The sequence below is a fragment of the Paramormyrops kingsleyae genome, chromosome 20, assembly GCF_048594095.1.
Source record: "Paramormyrops kingsleyae isolate MSU_618 chromosome 20, PKINGS_0.4, whole genome shotgun sequence".
Taxonomy (NCBI): Eukaryota; Metazoa; Chordata; class Actinopteri; order Osteoglossiformes; family Mormyridae; genus Paramormyrops; species Paramormyrops kingsleyae.
This window is the reverse complement of record NC_132816.1, coordinates 2,649,778-2,660,486: the sequence shown is the minus strand read 5'-3', so window position 1 is coordinate 2,660,486 and position 10,709 is coordinate 2,649,778. Positions and strand designations below refer to the sequence as shown.

At 39.6% G+C, this 10,709-nt stretch overlaps 1 long non-coding RNA gene across 1 annotated transcript; it reads left to right on the top strand.

Moving 5' to 3' along the window:
* Nucleotides 1-324: 324 nt before the first annotated feature.
* LOC140581285 (uncharacterized) lies at nucleotides 325-4,179 on the top strand. The gene is made up of 4 exons (XR_011984343.1): nucleotides 325-605; nucleotides 1,098-1,129; nucleotides 1,813-1,884; nucleotides 2,731-4,179. It is a non-coding gene; the product is annotated as an uncharacterized lncRNA (long non-coding RNA).
* The last annotated feature ends 6,530 nt before the right edge of the window (nucleotides 4,180-10,709 follow it).

Sequence of the window (10,709 nt, the reverse complement as noted above, 5' to 3'; positions counted from 1 at the left end):
CAAGTACTCATTCGCTGTCTAAAGCGATACGCGCTGCAATGTCATTTAGCAGCGTAAATGCGTATTTATTTCATGTGCATTCGCGCTGTTATGACAAGAATGAAATCACTGTGCATTCTAGCCTTCATGTCGCGAAAGAAATACAAATTAGCCACATAAATATTAAAATGCAACGGTAATTTTTTGTCATAACAGCGTGAATGCACATAAAATAAATACGTAGCTATTTGCGCTGCGCTACAACAAGGAATTGCCGCGCGTGTCCTGGGAATGCGCACTTGCGTACCATGCAGTTATGTGCGCTCCTGATCGTATGTATGTAGGCCTATATCGTACAATAAATATATTTAAGCCGTATTGTTTGGTGTTTTTTAATTTTTTAATCATAATTTTCTTCGTTCATTCCTGCCGACAGTTTGCAGACATACGCATTCCACACGAGGTTAACGAGGGGGCGTGGCACACGGGAGGCGCGGACGAGCGGGGCATGATAATTGTAAGATAGACCACCTTCAATTGCTGGACTGTCACTCAGTACCGGAAGGCGAACCACAGTTTTGCATACAAAGGTCGGATCGAGTCAGTGGACCTGCAGCAGCATACCTGTAAGTTTACATAACTGCAAGCTGCCTGTAAACCCTGCTGACTAGTTTGTACAAAAAATTAGTCTATGACAAGTTACTGGTGATTTTATATGACTGGTATCAGAATGACATTATTAGGTATACAATGCATTGTATATGGAAAAAAGTTAAGTCGAAATCACATAAAAACCAGACGTGCTGGAGCAAAACTAAATACACTAAAAATGTTTGTTTATGAAGGGTGTTTGAAAAATGTCATTTGATATTATTCACCAAATTTGATATCGGCTAGTGTAATTTATGTTGAACTTTAATTGTAAATCGTGACAAAACCAGACGTGTGGCGGCAAATTGGAAGCCATATTCTGAAACTACATGAAAAACTGTAGAACATGCACTTGTTGTCGTTAAATCACCTAACAAAAATTTTTTAAATGTCGGCTGGTATATTATATATCTATGTTATATCTTTATTTAGGCCATAATATGTGCTCTTGATGTGTTGTTTTTCAGTGAGCTGGAGGGACTTGCCCAAAGTTCAGGAGGTATTTTTGTCCATTCTTTTAGTTCAGCCATGTTCTTAGAATGTCTTTGGGAATGATGTTCCATAGCAGCTGTATTGGTTAAGGTAATTATACTTTTGAAATGTTGATGAACTTGGGAATTGCTTTTTTACACGGTGATGAAGTTGTCTAGTACCTGAGACATCAAAGCAGACATAAATCATGATGCTCCACCAACAGAACTTCAAAATAGAGCAGATCCTTTAATTGTGCCCTTTCGGTGCCATACAGTACTGTTTTTGCACAATTAATTATGTTTCAGCAGTCCACAAACCATTCTCCCTGTAGCATTGTGGAATGTCAAGGTGGTCTTTGGTAAATTTTTGACGCACAGCATGCTTTTTTTGGAAAGCAGTTCACTTGCTTTTGCCACTAGCATTGTCAATTTTTTAATTCAGAGACTCAGAACACTGTGTTTGTCTATGCTGATGACTTAGATGAAGATAAGATCACATTTTATGACCAAATACAGAAAACCAGAATTCCAAAAGTTTCAAATGGCACTGTATAAGCCTACATATTTTCTAAGTAGAAATGTTGGTAACAGCTAAACAAACAAAAGTTTTGCATTTCATAACTACAGCACTCTTAATTTGTAGAAATAAAATGTACAATTATCTTCAATATCACACTATAAGAATTTTGTGTTTGGGCATAATCTGTAGACAAGGGACATTGTGTCTCAACGAAAGACAGCAGCTTTGAGAGGCCTGCCCATCTACACCCTAAAGTGTTTGGTAAGTGATGGTGCTTGTGTTTAGTAGATATGCAAAATGTAACACTGGTTTTACCAGTGAGGGTATGATTTCATAGCTTATGCTTATTTTTTGCATAATACACTTTGCGGAACACATCCCCAGGTGTTTCAAGGATGTTCATTTAAAATGCTCAAAAGCTCTTTCCATGGAGTCCACAAAGCCGCTCTGCACCCCGCCTTTGGAATTCCCTCCCATCTCATCTTAGAAACATGGACTCATTTTCTCATTTCAAATCTGGACTCAAAACCTATCTGTTCAAGCGAGCCTATTCATTGTAAAATCCATTTATTTGTCATTTATATTTTATTTTTTTTGCATTTTATCCTTTGTAGTGTGTATAAATTTTATGTATGCCTGTACGGTGACCTTGAGTGTCAGAAAGGCGCCTTTTAAATAAAATGTATTATTATTATAATTATTATTGCAGTTCATTGGTCCAGATAGGTTTGGTGAAAGGATTGGAATTTACTACTTCTGGTAACTGGTATGCTAATTGCTAATGGCAGTTATGTTATAGTCTCTGTCTTCTTTGGATTGTGACAGTGCGAAATGTACAGGGTTGCATGTACTTCTGCACAAACTTCTGCACCATTCCTATCCCCATGTTGTCTGCTTCTTCCTGCATGAATGCTGTCCAACCACAAATACAATTTCAATAACATTAATTCAGATACTCTACTGGATTACTTTTTGCTCTCATCTATCTTTTTCTCCAGAAACAGCCCCAAGCTGAATGGAAAAATCAGTAGCACTAATGATGAAGGTAGAATATCAGTGTAATGAATTGTTTTCCTTTGTATTTAATCTTGTCTCTGATTTCCTTAGGACACTGACCCAGAGGATGCAGTGGTCCAAGGTTTGCCTGTTGGCATTCTGACTGTCTATGAAGGTGATGATTCCACCACATCAACTGTGCGAGACGTAGCTGTTGTGTTGGAAGGATCCATCATTCTGCACAACCTACCTGACCTCTCAACTGCCTTTGCATACCTCTTTGGTCTTTTGTATGCCATGAACATTGCATATCCAAAAACGATGAAATATACCTTTGAAGCAATTCAGACCATCTTTTTGGAGCTTGGGTCTCGATGCTCACAGCGCATCAGGGCTCTGAAAACAAAGCTTTTGCAGTAAATGTTTGTAGACATGTTTTAACCTTTTTCATTTCTGCATTGTGCAGTCCCATTTCTCAGCTTTATCAGTTGCCAGTTTAAAACAGGTGCATATATATGAGCAGTCCATGTTCATTGATGCTCAGGTAAAGGTTACATTTCTACCAAGTACACTTGCACATAGTGATTTTAAGTTCCCGCTTTTTTTTTAGATTGTAAAAACCTGGGATTGAGATGCCACACAAAGCACTTTATTAATTAAAATCCCCCCCTTGTGCAAGTGGTTAAGGCTTGGAAAATATAACAGACAAAAATCTGTATAATTTAAATATTAAAACAGTTTGACAATTGATAATCACACAAAGCTGACCACATCACCAACTGTGAAATGTCTGGTGTTGGAAGGGGATGGTGTTTGTGGAAAGTGTGTTTGTGGAAGTGCAAGGTTTTTTTGTGCAAGTTGCTGGTTCAGCTTCAATGCTTGTTTCTGCTCAGTGTCAAGTGTTTCAAAACACCAGGGTTTCAGCTGACATTGATTTGTGCAGTCATTCTTTACACTGTAAATTTACATTTAAATGCAATTACATCTAACAATTTGCATAATTTAGGGTACAAAAAAATTTGTTGAAGGTAGAACTACATGAGATTAAAGCAAGCATTTCTTTGTTATTGTGTTAAGAATATCATCATAAGCTAAACAAAAAGCTCCAAGTTGGCTGAACTTCGCTTTTAAACATGTTTAAATTTGAAAACCTTTGTAAAGTCAACAACGGTACACACAAGCTGAGAAAACTCAAAAATCTCTTGCATCATATTGCCTAGATAATTTGAGTTTTCTCAACATTTTCTTTTTTTACAATGTAGGGTGATTTTTTTTTTTAAATCGTGTGCACACAAAATAATTTACTCTGTGTTTGAGGCCGACAGTAATATGAAAACTACGTCTACCAAAACTATGTCTTGGCGTCTAAACAAAACGAACTGGAAAAACATTCATTTACAGTCAACAAACAACACCATGAGCTCATTTTCCTGCAATATACTGCAAACTCTTTGGCATTAAGGCTGAATTTTACAGTCCGTGTATATGGTCGCGTCAGAGGTGAAGCGACATGAAAACTTTTTTTTCGGTCACTATCGGTAATCATAATAATACACTATAATAAACAGGTACAGTAAATGTAATAAATAGGTGTCAGTAATAACAAAAAATGTTAGTGGAACTCGGTGAGGCGAACAAATCAGCAAACCGATTAAAGTGGCAAACATAATCTGTATTAACGCAACCGAACAAAATATCAGTGTCAATATTAGTATGCACAACCCCATATTCCATCAATTTCCGAATCATATTCGAACAATTCATCAAAGGTACTATATAATAACTTATATAACTTGGTCCCAAATTATTGCGCGCAGGCTATATTTTGTGCATCTTTAATATTGTTGACAATGATGCTTGGTTTGGTTGCGTCAAGACATACTATGTTTGTCACTTTACTCGGTTTGTTGATTTGTTCGCCTCACCGAGTTCCCCTACCATTTTTTTGTCATTACTGACGCCTATTTATTGTAATTACTGTTTGGTACAAGTCCAAGGATCTGGAACGGATTAAGGACGTATACCGAGGTACCACTGTATTGTTCATGGCGCTTCAGCTCTGTCGCGACCATTCACACGGACTGTATACCTCAGCCTTAATGTCAAAGTAGTGCGTGGCAGCGTTGTATTTACTCCTTCCAGTCATATTAATTGCAAGGCTGTTGTATCCTATTGTACCCTAATGCCAGGTCTAGCAAACGTAGTGCGGTGTGCTGAAATAAACCTCTTACAACATGACAGCTATACGCAGCTAACCTGTTCCTTCTAAATAACTTGTGCGCGCACAGTAAAAAAAAAAAAATTATGGGACTTAAGGGGCATTTGATACGAAAAATATCGAACTTCTTAACTTAAAAGGTAACAAAGTGCAAACAGACCTTTAAAGCATGACATGAAACATGACATAAAATGTCCCAATAGCTCATTCAACCACACAAGTATATATACACTCACCTAAAGGATTATTAGGAACACCTGTTCAATTTCTCATTAATGCAATTATCTAATCAACCAATCATATGGCAGTTGCTTCAATGCATTTAGGGGTGTGGTCTTGGTCAAGACAATCTCCTGAACTCCAAACTGAATGTCAGAATGGGAAAGAAAGGTGATTTAAGCAATTTTGAGCGTGGCATGGTTGTTGGTGCCAGACGGGCCGGTCTGAGTATTTCACAATCTGCTCAGTTACTGGGATTTTCACGCACAACCATTTCTAGGTTTTACAAAGAATGGTGTGCAAAGGGAAAAACATCCAGTATGCAACAGTCCTGTGGGCGAAAATGCCTTGTTGATGCTAGAGGTCAGAGGAGAATGGGCCGACTGATTCAAGCTGATAGAAGAGCAACTTTGACTGAAATAACCACTCGTTACAACCGAGGTATGCAGCAAAGCATTTGTGAAGCCACAACACGCACAACCTTGAGGCGGATGGGCTACAACAGCAGAAGACCCCATGGGTACCACTCATCTCCACTACAAATAGGAAAAAGAGGCTACAATTTGCACGAGCTCACCAAAATTGGACAGTTGAAGACTGGAAAAATGTTGCCTGGTCTGATGAGTCTCGATTTCTGTTGAGACATTCAAATGGTAGAGTCAGAATTTGGCGTAAACAGAATGAGAACATGGATCCATCATGCCTTGTTACCACTGTGCAGGCTGCTGGTGGTGGTGTAATGGTGTGGGGGATGTTTTCTTGGCACACTTTAGGCCCCTTAGTGCCAATTGGGCATCGTTTAAATGCCACGGCCTACCTGAGCATTGTTTCTGACCATGTCCATCCCTTTATGACCACCATGTACCCATCCTCTGATGGCTACTTCCAGCAGGATAATGCACCATGTCACAAAGCTCGAATCATTTCAAATTGGTTTCTTGAACATGACAATGAGTTCACTGTACTACAATGGCCCCCACAGTCACCACATCTCAACCCAATAGAGCATCTTTGGGATGTGGTGGAACGGGAGCTTCGTGCCCTGGATGTGCATCCCACAAATCTCCATCAACTGCAAGATGCTATCCTATCAATATGGGCCAACATTTCTTTCTTTTTTTTGGAACTTTTATTGACAGCAGTCAACGTAAATACAAACAATAACCACAGTCCTGAGATTGGGGCCGAGTTCTCAAATAAAGATATATATGTTTACAATAAAAATCTGAGGAAATTTTTTTTTAAATAAATAGACAAACTCCAAGCAAAAATATAAACTTAAAACAGACATAAGTGGCCTATCCAACAAGGCTTTGGACTGGTCTCCATCTTCTTTCAAAGATGTGAGTCTTCAGCTGTAGTTGTGCTGTCAACTGTTCCATTGAATATAACTCTGATTTTTTGTATCCACTGTGAGACCGTGGGTGGTTCCGGTTTCAACCAATAAATTGTTATCATTTTCCTTGCAGCCATTAGTAAAAGATGTAGCAAAGTTTTCTGATCATGGGACAGATAATCCGGGAATTTGTCCAGTAGACACGTTAAAGGGTTCCAGGAAAGATTCACTTTAATGAGCTTTTCTACGAGCCCCTTAACTTCAGTCCAAAAGTGTTGCACAATGGGACAGTCCCAAAATATGTGCATTTGATTACCCACAAGAGTTTGATTTCTCCAGCACTTATTGCTACCCCAACTCCCGGAGCGGAGAGACTTTAGTGGTGTCCTGAAAAATCGGATTTTAGACTTCCAGTCAAACTCCTTCCACATTTGACTCCCCACCCCCTTATGACAACCAGAACAAACACCTATCCAAGTATCATCATCCAATGTCACATTGAGTTCCATTTCCCATTGTTGTTTTACATGTTGGGTATTATCCGACATATCTATCATCAGTTTGCAGTAAATTAAGGACACTTGTTTTTTCATTACACCATTGTTTTCAATCAGATGAATCAAATGTTTTTCTATGTTTGTTGGTTCTCTTCTGAGCTGATCCCAGTCCTTATGTTTTGTTAAATAGTCCCTTATTTGTAAATATCTGTAATGGTCCCCTGAGGGTAAATTAAAGTTATTTCTTAATTGGGCGAAGGTTTTCATTACATTTCCCTCAAAGAGTTGGTTTACAGTGATAAGCTTTTTCTCCGCCCACTTATCAAAGCCCCTGTCCGTTAGAGATGGAAGAAATTCAATATTCCTGCTTATGGGCATAGCTCGCGAGAGGGCCACCAATCCTCTTAATTGTTTTTGTACCTGGTTCCAGATTTTTAGAGTATTTTTAACCCATAAATTTTCAACCTTCATTTTCTTGACCTCTAGACCAATAAATGGGAGCCACGATAGAGATATTCCAGGCATTGACTCCTCCTCCATGGAGACCCATATTGTTTCTGGATCACGAATGATCCAGGCCACGATTGCTCTTATTTGGGCAGCCCAATAATACATTTTTATGTTAGGCAACCTCAGGCCCCCATTATCCTTATCTGACATCAGAATTTTAAGGCGCACTCTTGGCCTTTTGTTCTGCCAAATAAATTTTGAGATACATTTTTCTAATGATTTGAATGCAGATTGTGGTACAAAAACAGGGAGGTTTTGAAATATGAACAGTAATCTCGGTAGAACATTCATTCTAATACATTCAATTCTTCCTAGGAGAGAAAGTGGAAGTACGTCCCATCTATTCAAATCGGTTTTGATTTCCCTAAATAACTTTTCATGATTAGATGAAAACAACTGAATGGTTTTAGGGGTAATTGTTACTCCCAGATACTTAAACCCCTGTGTGGAATGTCTAAATGAGACCAAATTATCTAACTGTTGATGGCCAGTTCCCAAAAATCATTAATGCTTCAGATTTATTTGTGTTAATCTTATATCCCGATACAGTACTATACTCATTAAGGCTTTGGAGCAGGGCAGGAATGGTGGTAATAGGATTTTCCAAAAATAATAAAATATCATCAGCAAAAAGAGACAACTTATGAGGAGCATTGGTTTCATCTCTTATTCCCTGTATGAGAGGGTTGGATCTAATCAGTTCGGCCAGCGGCTCTATGCTAAGTGCAAATAAAGAGGGGGAAAGGACTTCACCCTGTCTAGTGCCGCGTCCCAGTAAGAAAAAATCAGAGCAGTGGCCATTAACCCTTACTCGTGACCTGGGGTCTTTATAAAATATTTGGATCCATTTAATAAAGGTGTCATTAAAACCCATATGTCTGAGAGTCTGCTGTAGAAAGGCCCAAGATTTCTGGGATTTAAAACCTGAACCAGCAGGGAGCCTATCAACAGCTCCCCTCAAAACACAATTAAAGTCCCCTCCAATCAGAACAATCCCTTCTGCTTTATCTGCTATCAATGATGCCATCTTCTTAAAAAAATCTGGATTGTCCTCGTTTGGAGCATATAAATTAAGCAAAGTTATTTTAATGTCCCCTATACTACCAATTACCATCACATACCTCCCCTCTTTATCACAGAAATTTTTCTCATGAGAAAAATAAATAGATTTATTGAAAAGAATTGTGACACCCCTCTTCCTCCCTTTATGATATGAGGAGCTATATTGCTGGTCAACCCATTCCCTCCTCAGCTTCAAATGCTCCTTTTCTGAAAGATGTGTCTCCTGAAGCATAGCTATAGCACAGTTAAATTTTTTTAATTGGTTGAATACTTTTTTCCTCTTAATGGGGCTACACAGCCCTTTAACATTATAAGTAACACAAATTAGATTGTTCATCTTGTATTATGAACTTATTCATCATGGAGCACAAAGAAACATGTTTTTTACATATTAGCAAGAATTGGTCCATTTTCAATCTCAGGACATGAAGAACATTAACAACATAAAACAACAAGAATGAACAGAACAATGTAGGCTTCCACAAACCAAACTGGATCAGTCAGTTATCAAACAGTCCGTTGCACGCCAAGCCGTGGAAAAATAAAACTCCACTCGCTTTTCCTCCCGCCCCGTCTGGCATTAAAACAGTTTATTATAATTCTCCTAACTAGTAACAATCTCAAACATCAGATGAACTCGGCGAAGTGAAGAAGGATTCAATCCCTGCATATGAACGTGTTTGAGGGCCGCTCCATGCTCTCGTTCCCGCAGTGCTCCATCCGCGTCGGGACAACTCCGCTTCCAGCCGCTGCCTTCCATCCACGCGCACCTTCACCCCCATCTTCTCAAGTACAGGTTGAGCATCTGACACCGTCGGAAAGGTTTTCTCACCGTCTTCTAGGGCCACTCTCAGCTGTGCAGGAAAAATACACCTGGCTCTAATGTTCTTCGTCCTCAGCTGCTTAACTGCGTCACGCACAAGCAATCTTTTCTTCTGCAATTCGGGAGAAAAATCGTGGTCCAAGTATATCTGCCTTTCTTTGTACATTACTTTTTTTTGCTCCCATGCTTTCCTTAGAATAGACTCTTTGGCAGAGTAGTCCAGAAACTTTACAATCAAGGATCGCGGAGCAGCATCTGGATTTTTAGACCTGGCAGTAAGTGCTCTGTGAGCTCTCTCGGTGCTGATGTTCGTCTCTGGGGGTAGTTGAAGGGCAGATTTAAGCAGCTCTTGTACAAAAAGTTTTACATCTTTTCCCTCGCTTCCCTCTGGCACACGGTAGATTCTCAGGTTGTTTCTCCGTAGTCTGTTCTCCATGTCCTCGCAGCGCATAGTCAGATACATATCGCGCTGCAGCAAATGCCGGATGGCCTGCTCATGGCGCTTCACAGTGTCTTCGTTAGCGCTAATGCGGTCCTCCGCCTCCATGACTCTCTTTTCCAAATTTGTCACTTCATCTTTTAGTCCCTTAAAGGCCATTTCTAGTCTCGTTAAGGAGAGCTGAGTTTGTGTGTGTCCCTCTTGATTGTCTTTCCTCATTTTCTCGAGTTCCTCCAATATTCTTGACTCAGAGTCGTGCGTTCTAGCATCTACAGCCGCAGGTGAACACGAGGCTTGTTTCAGAGTCAACTGTTTCAAATTGTCCCCTTTGTCTTGGGGCAGTTTGCAAACCCTAAATACTATTTACAAGGTAATAAAACTGTTAGGTACATGTAGCCTAAGTACATGTGTAAATCTCACGCCAACCAGCTGACCAAAGTTGGCAACCCTGCGTAAGTCAGCCCTTTATTTTATATGCAAAAATGATGACACATTATAACATCCAAGGTTTACGTAATCTCAATGGGCAAATGAAGCATATTATTTAAATCCCCGGTTGGTTTTTTCCTTTACTTTTTATATCCCGCCATAGCACAATGAACATTTTCCCTTAACTCAGTGCCGTAACACTCACCGAAAAACTAAAGGACAATTCTTTTTTTTTCCAAATTACTTTTAACTTAACAGAAGCTCAAATTAAACCAGCTGCTCGCTTGGTAGCTCCACCATGCCGGCCCGTCTTATTCCACTTTCCGTGCGCTTCTCTCCTTCTTTCTATATATTTTTCTTTAAGAGCTCTGCTAAACTGCCACACTCCTAATCCAGGTCTTTACCTTCGGCATGTAACACACCCTCCGCGTAGAACAGGGCTTGTCCGTCTCAACCGTCTTCTTCATCACATCTTTCACCATGCTGACTTTCTCCACCTTCTCCCTGCTGTTCTTTTCCATGGCCTCATTTTTTTCTAAATGGGTGTCAGATTCCTT